At 37.3% G+C, this 20,673-nt stretch overlaps 1 long non-coding RNA gene across 1 annotated transcript in view; it reads left to right on the top strand.

Moving 5' to 3' along the window:
- The first annotated feature begins 1,918 nt into the window (after window positions 1-1,918).
- LOC309474795 overlaps window positions 1,919-20,673 on the top strand; it is a 51,697-nt gene continuing 32,942 nt past the window's right edge. Inside the window, exons 1-2 of the long non-coding RNA XR_014197420.1 lie at window positions 1,919-2,150; window positions 9,624-9,721. This is a non-coding gene — a long non-coding RNA (uncharacterized lncRNA). The remainder of the gene's footprint in view (window positions 2,151-9,623; window positions 9,722-20,673) is intronic.

The raw sequence follows: 20,673 nt of genomic DNA on the forward strand, positions 1-20,673 counted from the left end.
GGGCAGCTGTAATTTTGGACCTGCATTCAAAAGCTCTGTAGTGTTGACAGGCCATTTGCAGCAAGATTTAAAGCCTGCTTATTTTTCTTCACCTACTGTAATCATACTGTACATGTTCATGAAACTCATCTTATGACAAACAGAGGACTCTTGCGTTTAAGGCAGTCTCTTAATGTTGAAGTTAATGGTTAGTTGATGCTTAGTGAATGGAAATTCACTGGACAACTAGTGAGACACACTGCACTGCATATATATATTGTCCTGTGTGTGTAGCATTATTTTTATTTATTTTTAACATGGGGTTCTGGTAACTCGCAGAGATGGAGATATGAGTGGTGTGTTATCCAAAGGTGTCAGATCTAGTTGCTGTTTCTACCAAATCTGTTTGGTGGCCTGGGTGCAAGTTACATTTATACATTTGGCATTTACACATTGCCCAAAGCAACTTAAAGTGCATTCAAGTTGCACATTTTTAAGAGCAAGTTACATTAAGTACATTTTCAGGAATTTTCTTTTCCAAAATTTAGTTACTCAAAAGGGTGTCATGGTGACTCATTGGGTAGCACTGTTTCCTCACAGAAATAAGGCACCCAGTTTGAATCCTATCTGACTCAGGAGGCTTTTCTGTGTTTTCCCTGTATTGGCATGGGTTTCCTTTTGGTGCTCTGGTTTCCCCCACAATCCAAAGGCGGCACATACATGTGAGTGGCAGTATGAATGTGTAAGTGTGTGTTGTTTCTGTGATAGACTGGCCATTCTTCCAAGTTGTTTCCCTGCCTACAGCCTGAGACTCTGGAATAGGCTCCAGATTAGGACTCTACATAGGATAAGTGTTTTGTAAAATTGTTTTGTAATAAAGTTATGACCAAAATTGTGTCTCTTTTCCAGGTGGCATCTTCCAATCTATCCATTACCAGTTAAAATCATATGTAGATATTATTCATGTTGCTTTCATGATACCTAATCTATGTAACAATCACTTTGAGTTAGCAAGCTAATAGAAGACAGTACATAACTCAGACAGATGGGTCCTTTAAGCTGCATAGTAAACATCCATTTAGTTGATGAATGGACAAAATCATGAGACTGTGTTGTCAATTATGTTAGTGTTTCAACATTTTTCTTTTTAACAAGCAGAGTCTTTGGCTGAAAGGGTCTTTGACGCTTATTTGCAATAGCAGATTCAACATCTGTCTTGGAGTTTTTGTTATGCTCAGGGTATTGTACTACCTTTGGGGATTCTACCCCAAAAACAATGATGGGAATTTTTGCATTGAACATTTGTGTGTCCCACTCAATATGCAGGTGTGTGTAGGCGTTAGACCCCCAGGATTCGCCCACTCAGCAGAGTGGGTTGGGTCCTAGAGAAGAGGGGAGGGGACCCTAAAAGTGTGGGGACAATGACCCCATCCGGTCTTTCTCCGTGGGTGTGGGTGGGAGGCAGTTATGCGTCATTCAGCCCCCACTGAGTTATCCCAAGCCGCCCCCGCATTCTGGAGATGCCTACCTGCCCAGGATCCCTCCTCTCCCCATCTGTCCAATTTGGGGAAGCAGATGCAAGGGGAAAGAGATAAAATGATAAAACAGGCAAATGGAACAAACGAAAGATTTCTAAAACAGCATTTAAGAATAGAAAAAGAACTGATAAGACAACTTTAAACTTTAACAAGAAATGCTTTATCATTGTGAATCATCTTAACTTACATTCCGGGTGTTAACTCAAAATACCGCTGCAAAATTTGGCTATGTTGGTTATCAGAAATGACCCAGTACTGCACACTGCCCAAGATAACATACACTCCTCTGTAAAGCTGTTAAACTGCTCTACACGCAGAGTGGGAGAGATGGGAGGAGGTAACGGTTCATTTCAACACCCTAGACTGTGTCAGTTGATTCAGAGCTTAAACGTGGGAAAGGCCCCAGTCTGACAATATGCAGCCGTGCTCCAGCAAGCTTTGCGGTACCCATCCCATAATCTCAAGGGTTTAAAAGGAGGGAGATGGCTGTGGTCTGGGGGGAGCTCTCTCCAGCTGCCATACTGCCATTTATTTTGTTAACACTAACCCAAATAATTCCTGTCAGGATCTGCTCCAGAGTGTCTTGACTCAGCCCTTTTTAAATTCGCACCGGGAAGTATGAATTGCAAAAGTGTGAGTAACTATTTAAACAGCTGCATTTCTAGTAGAAATGAGTTCAGAAATCAAGAAGGGATTGCTCATTGTTACTTTTTTTCCATTGTCAGTTTGCACCATTGGAGATCAAGAAACATCCTGGTCTTCTTGTTTTAACATGCTGGTGCTGATCAGTGGTTTCTTGTGTAGATGAGACAATGAAGCAATTTATGAAGCAATGATAATGTTCTCACATTTTCCCAAACACTTTTACCCAAATGTAATGTATCATGCATTGAAGACATATACTTTAATTATCTTCTGGGTTCCAATGGGATTAAACCCATGACAACCCATGACTTTGGTATTACTATAGCCTTATGTGCTACTGTTTGAGCTACAGGATGGATTGCTGTGCTGTGTTGCTTTTGCAATTTAGCATGAGTATTATTATTTAAAGACCATAATCTAGCATGCTAATGATGGACCAAATTAGCTGTCTACAATTTTCAGGTGTTTAAGTAAAGATATAACCAGCCCAGCCACTGGTTGTTTAACCACAATCTCTTGATCTCGTATCATGGAGTAATTGCATGCATAGACACTCATTTCAATTTTGAGGCCTTTGAAGAGATTATATTGACAGCAGTGCCGTCGTTCTTTTACCTCCAACTGGCAATTACTCACTATTATTGGTGAACTCCCATCCTTGGAGCTACACTTCATCTATTGAGGGTTATAAAGCGGGCAGGTGAGACTTACCTCTGATCTTACACCGATTATATTTGTGTATGGTAGGGATGTGCCCAAAGCCGAATACTTTATTCAGAAAGGCACAGAAAATGGCTTCAAAATAAAAAACTAATTCTATCAAATAATAGGTTTCTGCGGATCAAATTTCTGTGGATAACAGGTGAGCCAGGGGATATCACGATATCATAGCTGCATAAACCTTTAAAATCACTACGCAATAATGAGTGAGTGAAGTAGGTGAATGTAAACTCTATGAATGAAATGAGAAAAGCGCGATCGCAAATTAAATAGCCACATTGCCGTCTCTGTGCGCCTCTCAAAAATCATAGCTTGCCAAGAGTAATATCAACTAAGATACTAAATCACAAACATTTTCTTCTGTTTCATATGTCATATTTAAATGTTTTTATATGATATGATGCACGATATGTCTCTCTGCGAAATAGTTTTTGTCCTTTTTTAAAACATTTAGTATTATTATTTTAATTGGAAGATATTTAAAATTTTTATAATTATAATAAAATAATTGTATGATTTATAGGCCATATTTGTTAAGTAAAAAAAAATAAAAAAAATTTAATTAAAAAACTTCTCGATTGACTTGCGGTTTTATCCAAATACAAATAATTTTGAGATTGCTGCAGATATCGGCTCTGCTGCACACCCCTAGTGGATGGTCATATGAACATCTGAAGTGTTTGTTTTTTATTGTTTAAATGTTCTAATGAGAGAAAAGAACATGATAATAACAACAACAACAACAACGAAAAATCTTGCTTTTTCAGATTTTTTTTATTAAGCTATATATATATATATATATATATATATATATATATATATATATATATATATATATATATATATATATATATATGTAATATCATTTTATATTAGCATTTTGTAAACACACTCAATGGCAAATCATTGTATATCTCAAAGTACTTTATAGAATCATTAAACAATGGATAAAATAACAGGTATGACGAACTTTTATTATTTCAAATTTCATTAATACATTAACACTAAATCATACAGATACAAGATATTGTACATTTATATAATTATAAAACAGCTTAATTGTTTTAATGATAACAGCACTTGGGCTGCACTCCACAAGTTTACTTGTGTAAAACATCATATTATCCAGCAAATTTTTTCTAATATGATTAGTGACATGGATATAGTCCATAATCTTAGAGTATTTCCTTATTTAACATATTTTCCTTACTTAGTTTTAAAATGTGCGTACTTTTCATCTGACCAGACACCTCTGTCCCTCTTGGCACACAGATCAGCAGAAGCGTCACTCCCTCCTCCTGCTGATCTCATCAGAAGAGCACACTCATGGATAGACTTTCCTGGGTAGGAGCACAAAAGGGTACACATGTCACTAACCTCTTGCCACAAAGCAGGTGCCGCTATCAGAGGTCTACTGGGAGGGACAGCTGTCCATCACACAGTGATAAACACTTACACAATGGCTGTGTCAGCTACATTTCATTCACGGGTATCTACAGCACTGGGACAGTTGGTACGCCTCATCTATTTAAATAATAATCTATGGAGTAAGTCGTCAATGGATTTTGTGAATCAATGAATTACTTTAAGCCTATGCATCTGACGTTCACTTGAAAAAAAACATTGCAACTGGCGTGAAATTGACATTGACATCTTTTTATATTGTTCTGGAAAGGGGGCAGGCAAGCCAGATGCCCACATTAGTATTTGTCACTCCCCTTCTTTGGCTTTGTTTGGCGATCTGCCTAAAGCTACCTGTAGAGTCCCTCTACACGTCATGCTGGGGAACTGTATACTCTCATCTCCACCCTAAATGCTTATCCAGCCCCTCGGAAAGTCCCCTAATTTCACCCAGCCCTGTCTTGTTTGACCTCCCCATCATTTGGGTTTCGACAGCATGAGGGCTATCCTGACTGTTTGTGTTTAGCTCAGCTGCTTAGAGGGGGTCTTCTTGGACATTAGAGGACATGTGTCCACATCCAGGCAAGTCCCTACATGTCTAACCTCTCATCTGGAGGTATCCTCCAACAGAAATGTGGTGCGGAATAATTATAAAGCAATAATTCATGCCTGGTGTTTATTTTTCATGATCATACTCATATTTCTTGCATGCATAGAACCTATTTGATCATGCCACCAAAATAGTTCGACTGAAGACTCGGGTGGCATTTCACATCGTGCTGTTTCCCATTTTCGCATCAACACATATTTCGCTTGGTGCTTGAAAGGATTTCGACAGGATTTTCATATCTACATGCTTTTAAATAAGTAAATCCACCTTGTGGTGATCCACAAACATGTGGTGCCAGCAATAAATATCTTATCAAAATTATATAATTCAATCTGTATTGAAAATTTTGTAGTTTTTAAAATGTTTTAAGCCCCTGGAGGGCTACTGGAACAAGAACTCTGTCAGTGGCTGTTTTCTATTTGCCTACTTGGCAGCATTATGACTTCCATGTGAACATTAGGCTTCTCCATGCCCACTTCTAAAAACGCTTTGATAAATGATATGGACAGCTAAATATATTACAGCTTTGCTGTAAAATGTCTCAATATGGCTTTATTAATTTGTCTCACTGGGGGAATACCATTCGTTTGAAAATGGACCACTGTGTTCAAGTCAATTTACCATTTGAAACTGTGTAATGGTTCAAATATATCTAATTCAATAGATTTAATATGTGTTGCCTTTTCATGACCACATTAGAAGTATTACAGGCCAGTACTGTATTTTTAAACTCTTTTTCTTCTCCTAGAGCAAATAATTTATTTTATTTGAAGATTTGTCAATATAGTTTCAGTCTGAGATCATTCTTTTTGTTCGATGACTGACTGAAAGGATGTTTTGCTGCTGTGTTTGTTGCGTTTAGGCAGCGGTTCACAAAGGTAGAGGTCTAATTTCTCATGGACTGTTTAGTTATGGCAGTCTTGTTTATTATAAAACTTGGGATAAGTATTCATCTTAAACTTTCCCCTTTACCTGCAAATACCTAATATCACTTAGATTTTTACAGTCCTAAGTTAATAGTGTCCACATATTTTTTTAGAGCATGTGCTATAATGAAAAATGTATGTGTTTCGAAAACATACTCTTTGTATCATTTACTGACACAACCTGCAATTCCATTACTCACGAGTGCAAAGTGGGTTTTTTTACGCTGTCTCTTTGCAAACGAAACTTATTACCATGTTCAGTACACAATATAAAGCCACAGATATATACTGAGTAACATAGGCCATCCACATTGTGAACATTGTACATTAACAGACCAGGAGCAGTGACACATTTTTTAAAAACCAAATATATCTATATATTTTCCCATTATTTAACATGGGAAATGTATTGGCAACTAATGTAAACTACAGCCAAAATGTGACCCTGGATCACAAAACCAGTCTTAAGTCGCACGGCTATATTTGTGGCAATAGCCAACAAAACATTGTATGGGTCAAAATTATAGATTTTTCTTTTATACCAAAAATCATTAGGATATTAAGTAAAGATCATGTTCCATGAAGATATTTTGTAAATTTCCCACCTTAAATATATAAAACATTTATTTTTGTGAGTGAATGCAGCACAATCGCCAACATAAATGAACAACTTTAAAGGAGATTTTCTCAATATTTCGATTTTTTTGCACCCTCAGATTCCAGATTTTCAAATAGTTGTATCTCGGCCAAATATTGTCCTATCCTAACAAACCATACACCAGTGGAAATATTATGTATTCAGCTTTCAGATGATGTATAAACCTCAATAAAAAAAATAAAAAAATTACCCATAAGACTGGTTTTGTGGTCCAGGGTCACAAATAAGAAGCATGCGTGTCAGAATAAACTGTAGAAAATATAGCGCAAATAAGATAAGAAATAACTCCAAAATACTAAAAGTCTATTTTAGTATGGTATGATATAAACTGGGTAAATTAATGAACATGTAAAAAAACAGAACTAATTTAGGAATTTTCAAACCCTTAACCAGTAGTTTAAAAGTAGCCCAAATCTAAATGGTAAAACCCTAACTCAGACACTCAGCTTGACCAGCCCAGCAAAGGAGTGCATGCATTCAATTGCTACAGTAAAAGCAATACATTTTTACCATTTTTACATTTAAAATTGAAAGACCATTCTGCTGTTGTGCTACGTTAAATCAGTCACCTGAAAATCTAGCATCTCTAATAGAGCTGAAAAGGTCCCTGCTGTTAAACTGTGCTCCTTGCGTGATCTTGCTCATATCTTTAAGTCTTTAAACAGGATACCTCAACCAGCCCGCTGCTTTCCCCTGAACCAGGGAGACCGTACAACACTTGGCTCATTGAATACCTCCCCCTATTCAACTCACTTTGGGAAAAACAACAGTGTCTTTTAGTCTCCTTCAGTTCAGACATTCCCACCTGCAGCCCGTGTGGCACACAAGTGTAAAATATCAGTATGCAGAAGCTGGGTCTCTTGTACAGGGCAGCTGTTTATCTACTACCACCCATGGGTCATGGGAAAATGTGAATGTAATATGATGGACATGTGCTACATCCTGTCTGGAGCTGCTGAGTTTTGGCATATGTTCGAGTCAGGACAGTGAGAGGCCGTGGGGTCGGTTTAGCATGTGTGTGTGTTGTGACAGCTGGAACATGGCCTCATGCACTGTGTGTGCTAGAAGATACATGACAGACATTACAGATAGTTTGGATGAAAGTGCAGGTCAGAGGAAAGTTCTGAAGGAATGACAGACCACTTTGTTTGGCTCTTAAAGTGGAATACAAACCTGAGAATGAAATAACTAGTGGTTAATTTCTGCGCCCATAGTGGCACCCAACAGAACTAACATAATGACTGTTTTCAAACAAGTTTCAAACCCTCGCCTCGTCTTCCATTGGTTAGACAAACCAACCAGCTCAAACGAAGAGACTAATTTTGTTTCATAACACTAGTGCACAGAAAGTACACACTGAATGATAGTATTTAACTATATGTCAACTAACTCTCATTAGAGTATTAGTAGACCATCTGCTTAATATCTTTATTAAAACTTTATTTTGATGGTCCCACAACAGACATTACACTCACTATAAGTAACTTTGAAACTACAACTCAACTTATGTCAACTTATTCTACTAAGCCGAACTCTAACACCTAACCCTAACCTACAATAACAGTCTAACAGTCTAATACCTAAGGGATAATGTAGAGCGAGGCGATTGTTTTAGCGAATATAACCCCGACAGGCTGATCAGGGCCTGAAGGGGTTGTATTCGCTATAACAACCGCCTCGCTCTACATTATCCCGCTTATTACATGGCTACCTACCAAATAAATCAATAATTTGACACAAAACATTTATTTAAAAAGGAGTTTATTGATTTAAAAACGATTGTATTGCTTCCGCTAAAGAAAATAGTCCGTTCCATCTCTACGGCTAGAATCCTGCGTCCCGCTCTGTTTTTCATGGCAACGGTGTGTTATAATTAGCAGCGGTCTGTTATCAAGAAATAACAGACCGCATTCTATAGTACATTAGAATTCAACCAAGCCATGTAATAAAGTCTAATAATACTCTAATGAGTGTTCGTTGACATGTAGTTGCTAAGTTACTTATAGAATGGGAAAGTGGAGCATGGAAAGAAAAGTGTAGGCTACCGATTACATTATATATAAGGTTCTTGAGGGTTTAGTTGCAATTATTTAACACAATTTGGAACAACATTGTTGCAATAATAATACAATTGAAGCAAGGGTCTTTATGATTCACAAATCAGAAATACTGAATATCATTGACAAAACCAGTTATTGCAAGAATTCGGAGGAGGGATCACATTCGATATCTTAATTGTTTGATCAACTATATTGATGAACAACTATTTAGATATTTACTATATAATAATAGTTGTTTTCACACACTGCAGTTCAGTTAATGTGAGATTGATGACTTGCTCATTTATGATAGTTTGATTGCATGAGAAAGTGAGAGACGTGTTAAAAGCTTCCCTGCTCTGTAATTAATGCCCAAGTGAATTGCGATTGACCCTGCAATAACCGTCTAAATGCACTGGTGCATTTCAAGTAGGATCTAGTCTTTTGATATAAATCCATCCTGATACTCTACTTTAATGAGTAGTTTAGTGTAGAATGCAACTCACTCCTAACACTAGAAAAAAAACGGATCACCATAGAGAACTGAACTCACTAAACCATTCACGGTGAATTAGTAAATAATACCACTTCCGCTACCTGGGATCAGTACTACTTTAAACTAATATGAAACTGCCTTTGAAGGATCCAAATTAATTAAGCCATTTTGCGCTACCATTAATTAGGCCCTTAGACTCTAAAAACAGGCTGTCAGTATGAAGAGTTTCATTAAGCTCATTACCATGTCTAGGTGTTGTGGACGTTAATTGTCAAACTTTCCGTGAAACTTTTACAAACCCTCTCCGCTACATGCCTTTAAGCGGCTTAAAATAGGGCTTTTAAGTTTACCCTTAACTTAGATCATAAACCAGCCTCAACTTTGGTAATTGTGTCATAACGAATCTTATTTGAGCACTTTAAGGCTGATTTTGACTACCAGTCTAAATGTAAGATATAAAGCCCCTAGGGGTTAAAGGTCAAATTTAACTTAATGGTTCAGAAAGGAGGTTTAAAGGGTACGTGGAGAGTCACCACCATGTGCTCTGCAGCCACCGTACCCTAAAATAAACCAGTCTAATCAAGTTATCATATCAACAAATCTCTCATCAGGGGCCCACGCCTGACACCAGCAGAAAGAGAGGCATGTTGGCGACTAATTTCCAGCAGCGGGATATGGCCAAGGAGGATACCACCGTCCCACAGTGCAGGTCAGTCACCTCAGGACCCATGCTGCCTTTCTATGTCCTTTGACCAGAACAGGCTCTATATCTGGTGAGGAGGGCTATTATTTCCTGCTACACACAATAGGAAAAGGATACAATGCCGGCAGTTTATCACGCAAATGCCAATAAATTTCAGGCCCAGCCCACGGCCAATTAGCTGAAAGGGTGAGGAGCTTTCCAGACCCGTCTCCCTGGTCCGATGCAGACAAACAGTCCACCCACACACGCTGGCAGCTGCTGGGGCTTTTCAGCAAGCTAAGAAACATCGCTGCGCCTTTGATTCAGCCTTGAATAGGTTGCACAATTCAATACTGTGACTCACTAAATTCCTATCTATTTAATGTATTAATATTCATGTGGAATAATATAAAACACAACTGTCTTGGTTGCTAAGATTGCTCCAAAAAACGCCATCGATCTTATTTTCAGCGATGCATGCAGCTAAAATGACTCATTAGAGTCTCATGAATTGCGTGAGCAATGGCGAAGGGTTTTAAAATGAGTTTTTCATGTGAGATAATTTAATAAAGGTTTGCTTTGTTGTTTGCGTGTAGATTTAACATCTACATCCAGCATAAAAAAATTAAGAAAAAGCCCATCTGTTCATAATCCCTTAACAAGAACAAAAGGTCAATGAAAATATGTCTGTCGACTTCTTCCAATGAGGAAAAATGCCATGGCTTCACTTAACTGGTTTGGCATTAGATTAACTACTATCAGAGGGAGGAGTGACAATGCCATTTCTTAATTTCGCTTTTGGAGAGATGGTACACAACTAATGAAAGTGTGATTTTCAAACATCAAAGATGATCTGAAAGCCTCAAGCTTTAGCATGCCACATGTGAGAACAATCCACAAAGGCCATCTGAAAATGTCTGCCGTATTTCATCTACCAAAACAGCGACTTCAGGCATGCAAACTTGAAAGAGAATGTCACAATGCAGGTTGGCAATAGCACATTGGGCATGGGGAACAGGGAGAATGGCATCTGACAAAGGCCTTGCTGTTTGAGTTTGATGCCCAGCGGGTGTGTTGTAGTGTGGTACGGCCTGTAATCTGAACAGCCATTAATCACTTCGCTAGCCACCCCAAACCACATTTGTCATGAGCATCGCTTGTGTCTGGCCAGGCCAGTGACCCATGAACTGGTCAGAGATCCTCGGCCAATGGGAGGAGATGGTCAGCGCAGTGGCTGTAGCATGTGGGCTACCTGCTGCTTTGGATGAATGCGATTGGACACAGCTTTCAGGATGATGGAGAGCTGTGGATTTGCTACGCTGACCGTTCCACTGGTCGACCCACTGACCAAAGCATGGCAAAAAGAGATGGTTTTGTATCAAACTATTGATGCTCTTTTGTTTTTTGTCATGGTCCACATTGCTGTTTCATTTTTGGTGATTGTGTAGAGGGATTTTCTAACCTTAAAGGCCACAATGATCCCTTCTTTTGTATCCGAGCGCACATGTCCTTTTTCTTGGCAGTTTCTGCTCCACCAAATCAGAAGCATCTTATCTGCGATAAAAATAAAATAGTAAAGGAAGAGGAGATTACTCTCTTAATAGCTTCTAGGTGTGAAGTTGGAGAGGAAATAGTGAGATGTTTTCCTAAAGATTCCAAATCCTGATTTTCTCTCACAGTAGGATAGCTAAAGACAATCCATCTGTGCTTTATTTGTCCACTCTACTCAATGGTCAATTCTGTCTTGCTCCTCACTCATGAGCTGCAGTGTTAAGTGTTGTTAAAAGCTTTTAGAGTTTGGCAGCATAATTACTAACTTACTCTATTTGTGAATAGCCCAACAGGAACCTGGAACCATACAGTTCGCCCCCTACCTCTTAGCCCTGAGGTGTGTGTATGTCATCATTGCAGGTGTTTCCCTCTAAACCAACCTGAAGAACCCCTGCCATGGCATCATAATCACCCATTATGTGGTCAAATACAAATGCAAACACCTGAGTGAATACATTGGGGAACAATTAATCCAAGGTTTAACATTCATTAAGTAATTTTCTGCGTGCTTGTTTAACAAACACAACATATAACCTGCATCTTGATTGTGTACATTTTGTTTCCCATAGATTGAATTACTCCAGTTTCTCATAATTTTCAAGAATCATATTGGTTATTTGTGACCCTGGATCACAAAACCAGTCAAGCACGGGTATATTTGTGGCAATAGCCAACAAAACATTGTATGGGTCAAAATGATCTATTTTTCTTTTATGCCCAAAATCATTAGGATATTAAGTAAAGATCATTTTCCATGAAGACATTTTGTAAATTTCCAACCGTAAATATATAAAACATTTATTTTTGTGAGTGAATGCAGCACACTTGCGAACATAAATGGACAACTTTAAAGGCGATTTTCTCAATGTTTTGATTTTTTTGCACCCTCAGATTTCAGATTTTCAAGTAATTGTATCTCGGCCAAATATTCTCCTATCCGAACAAACCATACATCAATGGAAAGCTTATTTATTCAGATTTCATGTGATGTATAAATCTCAATTTCAGAAAATTGACCCATGTGACTGGTTTTGTGGTCCAGGGTCGCATTTTAACATCTTAATGTTCTTTGTACTGAACACTTCACAGTCAGAGAGACCCGTTTGTATAGAAACTCTTATCAATAATAAATAAATAATACAGCATACAATAATATTAAATAACATAAATGTATTATATATGTGTTATAGTATTAATATTAATATTTTTTAATATACATATATATGTAATTGTGTTGTCCTTTAAGTGAATACATACATACATACATACATAGGCCTACATATTTGAATACTCCAATTAGAGTGCTTACATTCTGTGGCTGTAAAAATCAGATGTGTTCAAAGATAATATGGAGATCTGAATAGTTGATAACAGCATCTGTTGTCTTTGTTTGTTGATAGAGGATCAACCAGTGATTCCTTGTGAGAGAGTCAGGGGACAAAGATTGATGGAAGCAGGGTTATGTGCGTTGGCCGGCACAAACTACTACTACCTTATCTCTGGACCCCAGTAGCCAATTGATTTGCTGTGGAATACAACTCATAAGCCACTGAACTGCTAGTCACAATCTTAAAGACAAGAGGCCAAACCATTGTTTTAGTCATTCCCTGATAACCTTTTTCCAAACCTGACTTTTGGGAAAAATGGGTTTGAAAAATGAGGGCGAGTAAATAATGATTTTTTTATTTATTTACGAGTTACGAGTCAACTTAAGAGAACGAATTTGGTTTTGAGCACCCACGAGAAATGCCAAAGAGTGAGAATAATGGGGGAGGGACAGATCTTCTTAGGGTTTGAGCATAGCTCTAGGGTTGTGGATATAGGACATGATATCCTGTGGGGTGGCTTTTAAGAGAAGGAAGCCTGGAGGATGTCTGCGCTGCAGGCGCCTAATCTAGACCCCTGAGTTGTCCATCGGAAGAGAGGAGTTCCTGAACCACCGGGGCAACCGGCAGGTGCTTTAATAGGCCCAAGAATATTGGCTGACTCTCTCAGAGGCTGGATACTTTTGTTACTTGCTAAGCCTATTGGGGCATTAGCTTCTTGCTACATTGACTGTCATGTAAAAGTCAGCAGGGGCATCGTTTTCAGCATGGGTAGCTATATTGTCCCTGTTTTGTGAGAAAGAATTTCCTCTACTCCCCAATACCTGGATTTAGACCCAGGAAATCCAAATCATGTCAACAAAACATTTTCAACAAAAGCGACATCATTACGCTACATGCATATATTGTATAGACTCGCTAACTACTTTGGGAACACCACTGATAAATCTCTGCCATCCTGCTCATTAGTAAGCTTAAACTACTTACACAAATATTACCATAAAGTACACAAGAAACAAACATTTGTAATTAGAAACCAGCTACAACTACTTAAACTACTTATAGCGTGTCATATATATCTTCACGTATATATCCACACACAAACACACACACACACACACACACACACACACACACACACACACACACACACACACACACACACACACACACACACACACACACACACACACACACACACACACACACACACACACACACACACACACACACACACACACACACACACACACACACACACACGCACACACACACACACACACACACACACACATATATATATATATATGAAGATGCAAAATGAAATCACAATGATGTGGTGCAAAATAAACTTTAAAGGGAAAATATAGGTACATTTTATTTAAAGGTGACGTAGTTTATTTAAAGGTGACGTTACTACATGTACTTACTATAGTTGTAACACTAAATGATGCACAATGACAACTAACCCTAAACCAAACCCTAACTGTAACACTATAGTATACATATAGTTAAGTAATATTACTCAGTACTTATTTGATTAAGTATAATATAACTACGTCACCTTAAAATAAAGTGTAACCAAAATATATGAGGCTTTGTGTCATTCTTAGGCCCTTAATCGAGCCAGTTCATCTGAAACATCTGTTCAGCACTTATTCCCCACAGTTTGATCACTTAAAATGAAGTTGAAAGTCTCTGGACTCATTTGGACCAAGGCTACGCTGGCAGAGACAGGCATTAATTGTGTGCTAAGCAGAGTGGAATTAGTGGCTCATGCTCAAATCTCAGCACAGGACCGCAGCTTATCTCAGACCGATCCCCCCTTATCCTCGCTTGTTCTTGGAAACTTGTCATTGTTGACAGGAGATGATTTGGGTGATCTTTTGGGCCTTGTGTCTGTCTCCTTTGTCTTTGTAACCAAGGGGATTCCATCTTTTGTTCTCTCCTCGTCCCTTTTCACGGATCACCACAGATGCCCTCCTCATTCAATGGATGACCCCTCACCCAAGAGTCTACTGTAAAGGGAAGGGGGGTTAGAAAACAGAAACACTGACAGATAACAAGGCAATTTCATCAGACCATGAACAATACAGGTGTCCAAGCTTGTACGTGCTGATGTGGCCCTGGGTACTGGTTGTGAAATCCTTTGGGAAATGCTGATGTTAATGGGACTGGTTGTGGATGATAATGTTTCTGTACAGCTGCATGCTTAGTTCACACATAAACCTGATTTGTTTTGAAGTCGGATCTGTTTTTTTTTGTTTGGTTTTTTTTGACAGTGTAGATGTTATTTGTGAGGGGACAAATTAAATAGACATTTTGCTTATGCTCATGTCCACCATGACATCTAGCTGTGGTGCTGAGGTGCATCGGACAAAATGTGTATTGGAAACATTACTGCATACTTTCTACATGTTAATGCATATGCTGTGCATTTAAAAATTCTGATTTTTATTGGATTTCAAACCGGATTTGTTACAATTTTAGAAATTTTAGTTAGTTACACCCAAAAAAATTCAATTTTTGCTACCTAAGATTGGACTAAAATATGTTTAAATTTACTATTTCCCAAATGGTAATTTTACTTAAGTATCTAAGGCACATTTTTGTATTATATATTTTTGCAATTTTTTAATTAGGATGTCAAATCGTAAGCATGTTCACATGTTAATGTGCCATTAGTCTTTATAGCACATTTTAGGTCTTACTTTTATTTCAGCTTCATCTCCAGCGTTAGTCAATGTGAGGGCTAATGTCGGGTACTAAAGTTAGCTTGTGTTGTCTGGCCATCTGTCTCCTCAAATGTTACAGACTCATTGAAGTCTGCAGAAACAAAATTAAAATGGTTAAACAATTACCCCTCAACAGCTTGTTAATGATTTTATTGCTCAGGGAATGACACCCTCAGAAATAAAACTACAGGATCCCCACAAAAACCTTACATGGCTGTAAATATGTATTAACCAGAAAATGGGCCTTGTTTAGGATCATTTAAAGGAGACAAAAGCTGACATTATCACAAAAGACAGAGATGCAATAAGAAAAGAGGAGTTTCTACTTAGCTAATGAGTTGCCCCATAGAGATGTAAAGAGGTGGGTCTTTAGGGAAAGCGAGTGCTACTCTGGTTTGGCCTGATAGACTGTAAAGTGTGTGAAGCTTGAGCTGTACATGGACTGGCTATTGTCTGAATGCTAATTTAGCCCAGGATAGTCATGTTTCTGTGTGCGTTTATTGTAGTGTGGTAGTTGAAACTTTTCGATCTGGCAATTGAGAAAATGATCCTTTGTTACGTTTTCCCTCCATTTTGGTTTCAAAGGGGGTGCCCCTTTATCCAAGAAACCTTCAGAGGCAAGCAATGGGGAAAGTGGGGAAACTGTGCTCTCAAAGACCCTCCATGGGCTAAAGGACCTCTCAAGCACTTTACTCATTTCAGAATAGCACTTTTACTCACTTTTACAAAGAAGTGGCCAACTATATTATGAAAGTGCACTTCAGTACACATGAATGAGTAAATATACTCATTTAAAAAATGCAAGACAAATCCTAAAAAAAATAATGGGTTGAAAGGTTTGTATTAAAATATATTTATTAAACATACATTATTTTTGTGCACTTAAGTATCTTTAACTAACAAACCTACATTTTATTGCTATTTTTTTTATTTTATATTTGTATTAATACCTGCAATGTTTGAAGAGAATTGTGAACTATAATATGCCTAATTGGTTGCAGTGATGCATATATTTTTAAATCTTGTTTATTTTCTTGTGATTTTGTTTAAAGCAGCCCATTAACGTTACAAATTAACAATAATTCTCCTAATTAACTGTCCAAAAATACAGTGAAAAAAATGTTCATGTCAGTGCTTATGAAAAGGATGTGAGGATAAGGATGTAACACTTTCCACTCTATATATCCAAAAATCCTATATCCTCATTCAAGCGCAAAACAGTGGCTGGAATTACGTATAACCTTATACCACAAACCTCGCTTCAAACAATAGAGCTGTTTTAAAAAAAAACAATGTTACCATTTTAAGAAAGCCTACAAAATAAGAAAACAAAACAAAAATCCTAAAATACAGATAGCTATGACATTAAAAAGTTTGTCTTGCCACTGGTGACACACATTGTTAGCCCTATGTGTTTTCACTTGTTCACTCAAACCTTTTCACTTAGCTATCAGTTATACTAAAAGAAACAGTAAAATATATTTGCATATCATGTTTTCTTATAACAATGTATCTCTTATTACGTTGACATTTCAGTTATGGTTTATAAATCTCAAACAGGCTGTTCAGACCCCTCATTGATCATGAGCAACATGGCAGGTGTTTCCTAACTTATTACGAAATGCTTCTGATATTAGCATTTTAATACTGTGAAACTACATAAGGATTAGAGTGGGAGGTCAAAGAGCAGTTACTTTACAAACCCACCCACCCATCGCTGTTCTGGGGTATCTGTGTGTTTGTCTCTGTATTTCGGATTAGTTCAGTGATTTCAGCTTTAGGCTGATGGGGGACACACACACACAGACCTGTTATATCCCAAATGGCCAATGTTTCACTGCACTCAGCTCAGGTTTTTATGTTTGCTGTACTGCTAATTACAACCTTTTATCACATTGTGTTGGCTGGAGATAAAGGCTGGCTTCAGCCCTCTTGAGAGAGACCAATCCCTCAAATCTTGCAGCCCAATAGGCAGTGCACGTGAAACAGATGTGGGACAGGGTCCAAGCTGCTCTGTCTGTTTGCTGTCTCGATCCCCTCGGTCAACAAACCTCTCTATTTCTCTCTATCATGCCAACAATGATACTGGAACATGTCTTTGTTGCTGATGAAGACTGTGTAGCTTGTGTCACAAGATTTGACTTTAGGTTTGTGTTTGCTCATCAGTTGTATGTGTACTCTGCTTTGGTCTTTTACATGGGCTCCACTTCAAGACTGTTGCAATGTTTGGACTGGCTGATTAGCATCAACAAAAAGCAGTGATATTACTGCTTTTTGTGTGTGTAACAAATCAAAACCTGATACTATAAGTCGAAAAGTGCCAATAAAGTTTATTTCATTAAACAATACTAGATCAGCCAAAAATACTGGGCAAAAATACTGGAAGAAAATGACGTTCGGATGCGGTAGATGTGAATTAAATGAAACAAATACATAATGTGAGACTTAAACCAGTAGTTACTGGCTGGTGGTTCATATGACAACATGTAATAATAGGCCCTGTTTACACCTGGTAATAAGATGCATTTTGGTCAACTTATTCTACTAACCCTAACACCTAACCCTAACACCTAACCCTAACCTAACAGTATAATAGTCAAATACAATCTACTAATACTCAAATGAGAGTTAGTTGACATAAAAGTTACTTATAGTTAGTGGAATGTCTAATTGAAAGTGTAACCATATTAATATTTAAAATACAGTTATGGGCGATTACTGAATTTCATTTATGCAGCATTGAAAAAGTTATATATTTTTTTATAATAATTGAAATAATATCATAATTTGGCAATGTTCCTTTATTCAAATTATAAAATGACTAAAATAACCATTAATAGTAGGCTACCATTATGATATCTGAATTGCAGGGAACAAGACATTCTTTACAATTCCCATCCACATAACAAAATACCTAACAGCAAAAAGATATTATACTTTTGTTTTCAGAAACCAATGGTCTATTATTTTAACCTGAAATACTGTTCACTTTTTTTTTTTTTTTTTTTTGATATAAGTTTCTTGAACTTACCAAAGCTGATTTTATCTGGTTAACAATACAGTAAAAAGTAATATTGGGAATTTTTTTAAATATATTTTTTATATATTATTTATTACATTTATTACATACAGTAACATGATCCTCAGAAATCATTTTAATATGCTGGTGCTCAAGAAACATTTCTTATTATTATCAATGTTGAAAACAGTTGTGCTGCTTAATATTTTTGTGTGGAAAGTGATACTTTCTTTCAGGATTCTTTAGTTCAGAATTTTTTTCTTTTTCTTTTGATCAATTTAATATGTCCTTGCTGAATAAAAGTACAAAACAATATCTGAAATATAATTTACAAAATATACAAATACATAATATTATTCCAAATCAAGAAACAACAGTAATTCTTTCATACATACCCATAAAGAGCAATTCAAAGTGTCAACAATTGTGTCGTTTGAGGCTAATAAGACTCTGATTTACTTTCAACCGATGTCAGGCATTACCAGGCCAAATTTGAAACCGACCATATAACTACATCTTGGATAGATTTACTGAGAGAGAGAGAGAGAGAGAGAAAAAGAACATTAGCCTACTGATTTGCAGACTTTAATCACGACTTGGGTCTCAGGGTTTTTTGGCCAGAAATCAAAACTGGAAGAAAAACTGTGCGAACGATTGACCGACCAACCAACCAACCACCTTATTTTTGGGAAATGAGAAAGCCCCAAAAAAACAAAAAAACCTTGAGTAACACTCACCAGGGGAGATGGGTGTGAGTGTTTGCAAAAGGAAGCTGTTTCATGACAGGCTCTTGGCCTCAAGGTGTGAAACATTAACACCCTCTAAAGTGGATGTTGTCAGTTAGATTGTAGATTTACTGCACACTTGCGTAGGCCCGGGGCTCATTATTTCTGGTTAACTCTGCATTTACAATGTCGGGTGACAGTTTTTATGCTTATTCTTGGTCACACAAGAGGAGCCTACCATTCTAAAATGAGGCAGTACATGGTTACTTCTTAGCATGCTGACTAAGATCCCAGCTGACAGGCAAGAACAGCCCCGGTCTGCAGTTTGCGGTCAGGGTGTGTCCACCTCAGGCCTGCTCCTCTCCCTACCATACATTCTGATGGAGCCCCAGGAGGTGAGTGACAGACCAGTCCTGCCATTGTCATGCAGCTTTGTCACTGGCTGAGCTGGTGGGAGGTCTCCATACTCTGCCTTAAGCAACAGCACTTGGCATATGCAGATCCAACTGCTTATTTTGTAATATTTGCATGTCTTCTGCTTCCTCACAGAGAATTTCAAAATATAAAAGCTGACTTCCTGTATGGGGTAACATAACGAACACAAATTTCGGTTAAGGGTCAATTTAGGGATGGCTAAAATGTGATGATAATGGAGCAGACCAATGTTTCTGAAAACTTTTTGTTGCACATCATCACACTGTAATCACAATGGAAACACTTTACAACAGTGTTATTTTGGTATCCTTGATATACTGGTATAGTTTTTGTTCATATTTACTATAACTAGATTTTATTTTAATTTTTCACATATTTTAATTAAAGTTTTAGTTATTTAATTGTGTGTTGTTGTTTTCTTTTCAGTTGTATTAGTTTAAAAAAATTGTCTACATCGTTTTTATTAAGGTTTAGTTTTTAGTTTTACTTATTTTATTATTTCATCAAAACTAAACTAAACAAAAATGAGAAATATTACCTTGGCAGCTGAAATAAAACAAAATGAGTTTTTTATATATTTTATTTTATTTCATATAATGTTTATTATATTTTAAGGGATACAAATATTTTTTATGGTTTTAGTTTTAGTTAACGATAATAACCATGCTTTACATTAAGGCTCTTTAGGGCAACATTAGTTAATGCACTAGTTAACATCAACTAATGAGGAATACACTTTTTACAGCATCTTGATTTTTCATTGTCAGCTCATGTTACAAAATGTCAACAAATGGAATCTAACCAGTAATTTATTACATCAGGAAGATATTTTAGTATTTGCTCTTGAAAGGGTAATAACCTTCTCTTTCTTAATTCCATGTGTGCCAAATTTATGCTCTCACTCCATCTGAGGTTCACTTTTGCTCAGGGAACATAAGACCTATAAAAGTCTTGGCCTTCCATTGCTTTTGGACATGACAAATTTTATTTTCTGATCGTTCCTCTCATCGCAGCTCAAACATCATTGTAAATTCTTTTCATCTGTCCAGCGTGGGTCCCTTGAGCATCATTTAAAAGTCTGAATCCAGCAAGAACAACTGTATGAGCATAGGTGTCACATCACAATAGACCCTTCAACAACCCAGGCTGTCTATGACTCCAGACCTGCTACTCCATGCAGGTTAAAGTT

The sequence above is a fragment of the Leuciscus leuciscus genome (assembly GCF_965113295.1).
Source record: "Leuciscus leuciscus genome assembly, chromosome: 14".
NCBI classification, from domain to species: Eukaryota; Metazoa; Chordata; class Actinopteri; order Cypriniformes; family Leuciscidae; genus Leuciscus; species Leuciscus leuciscus.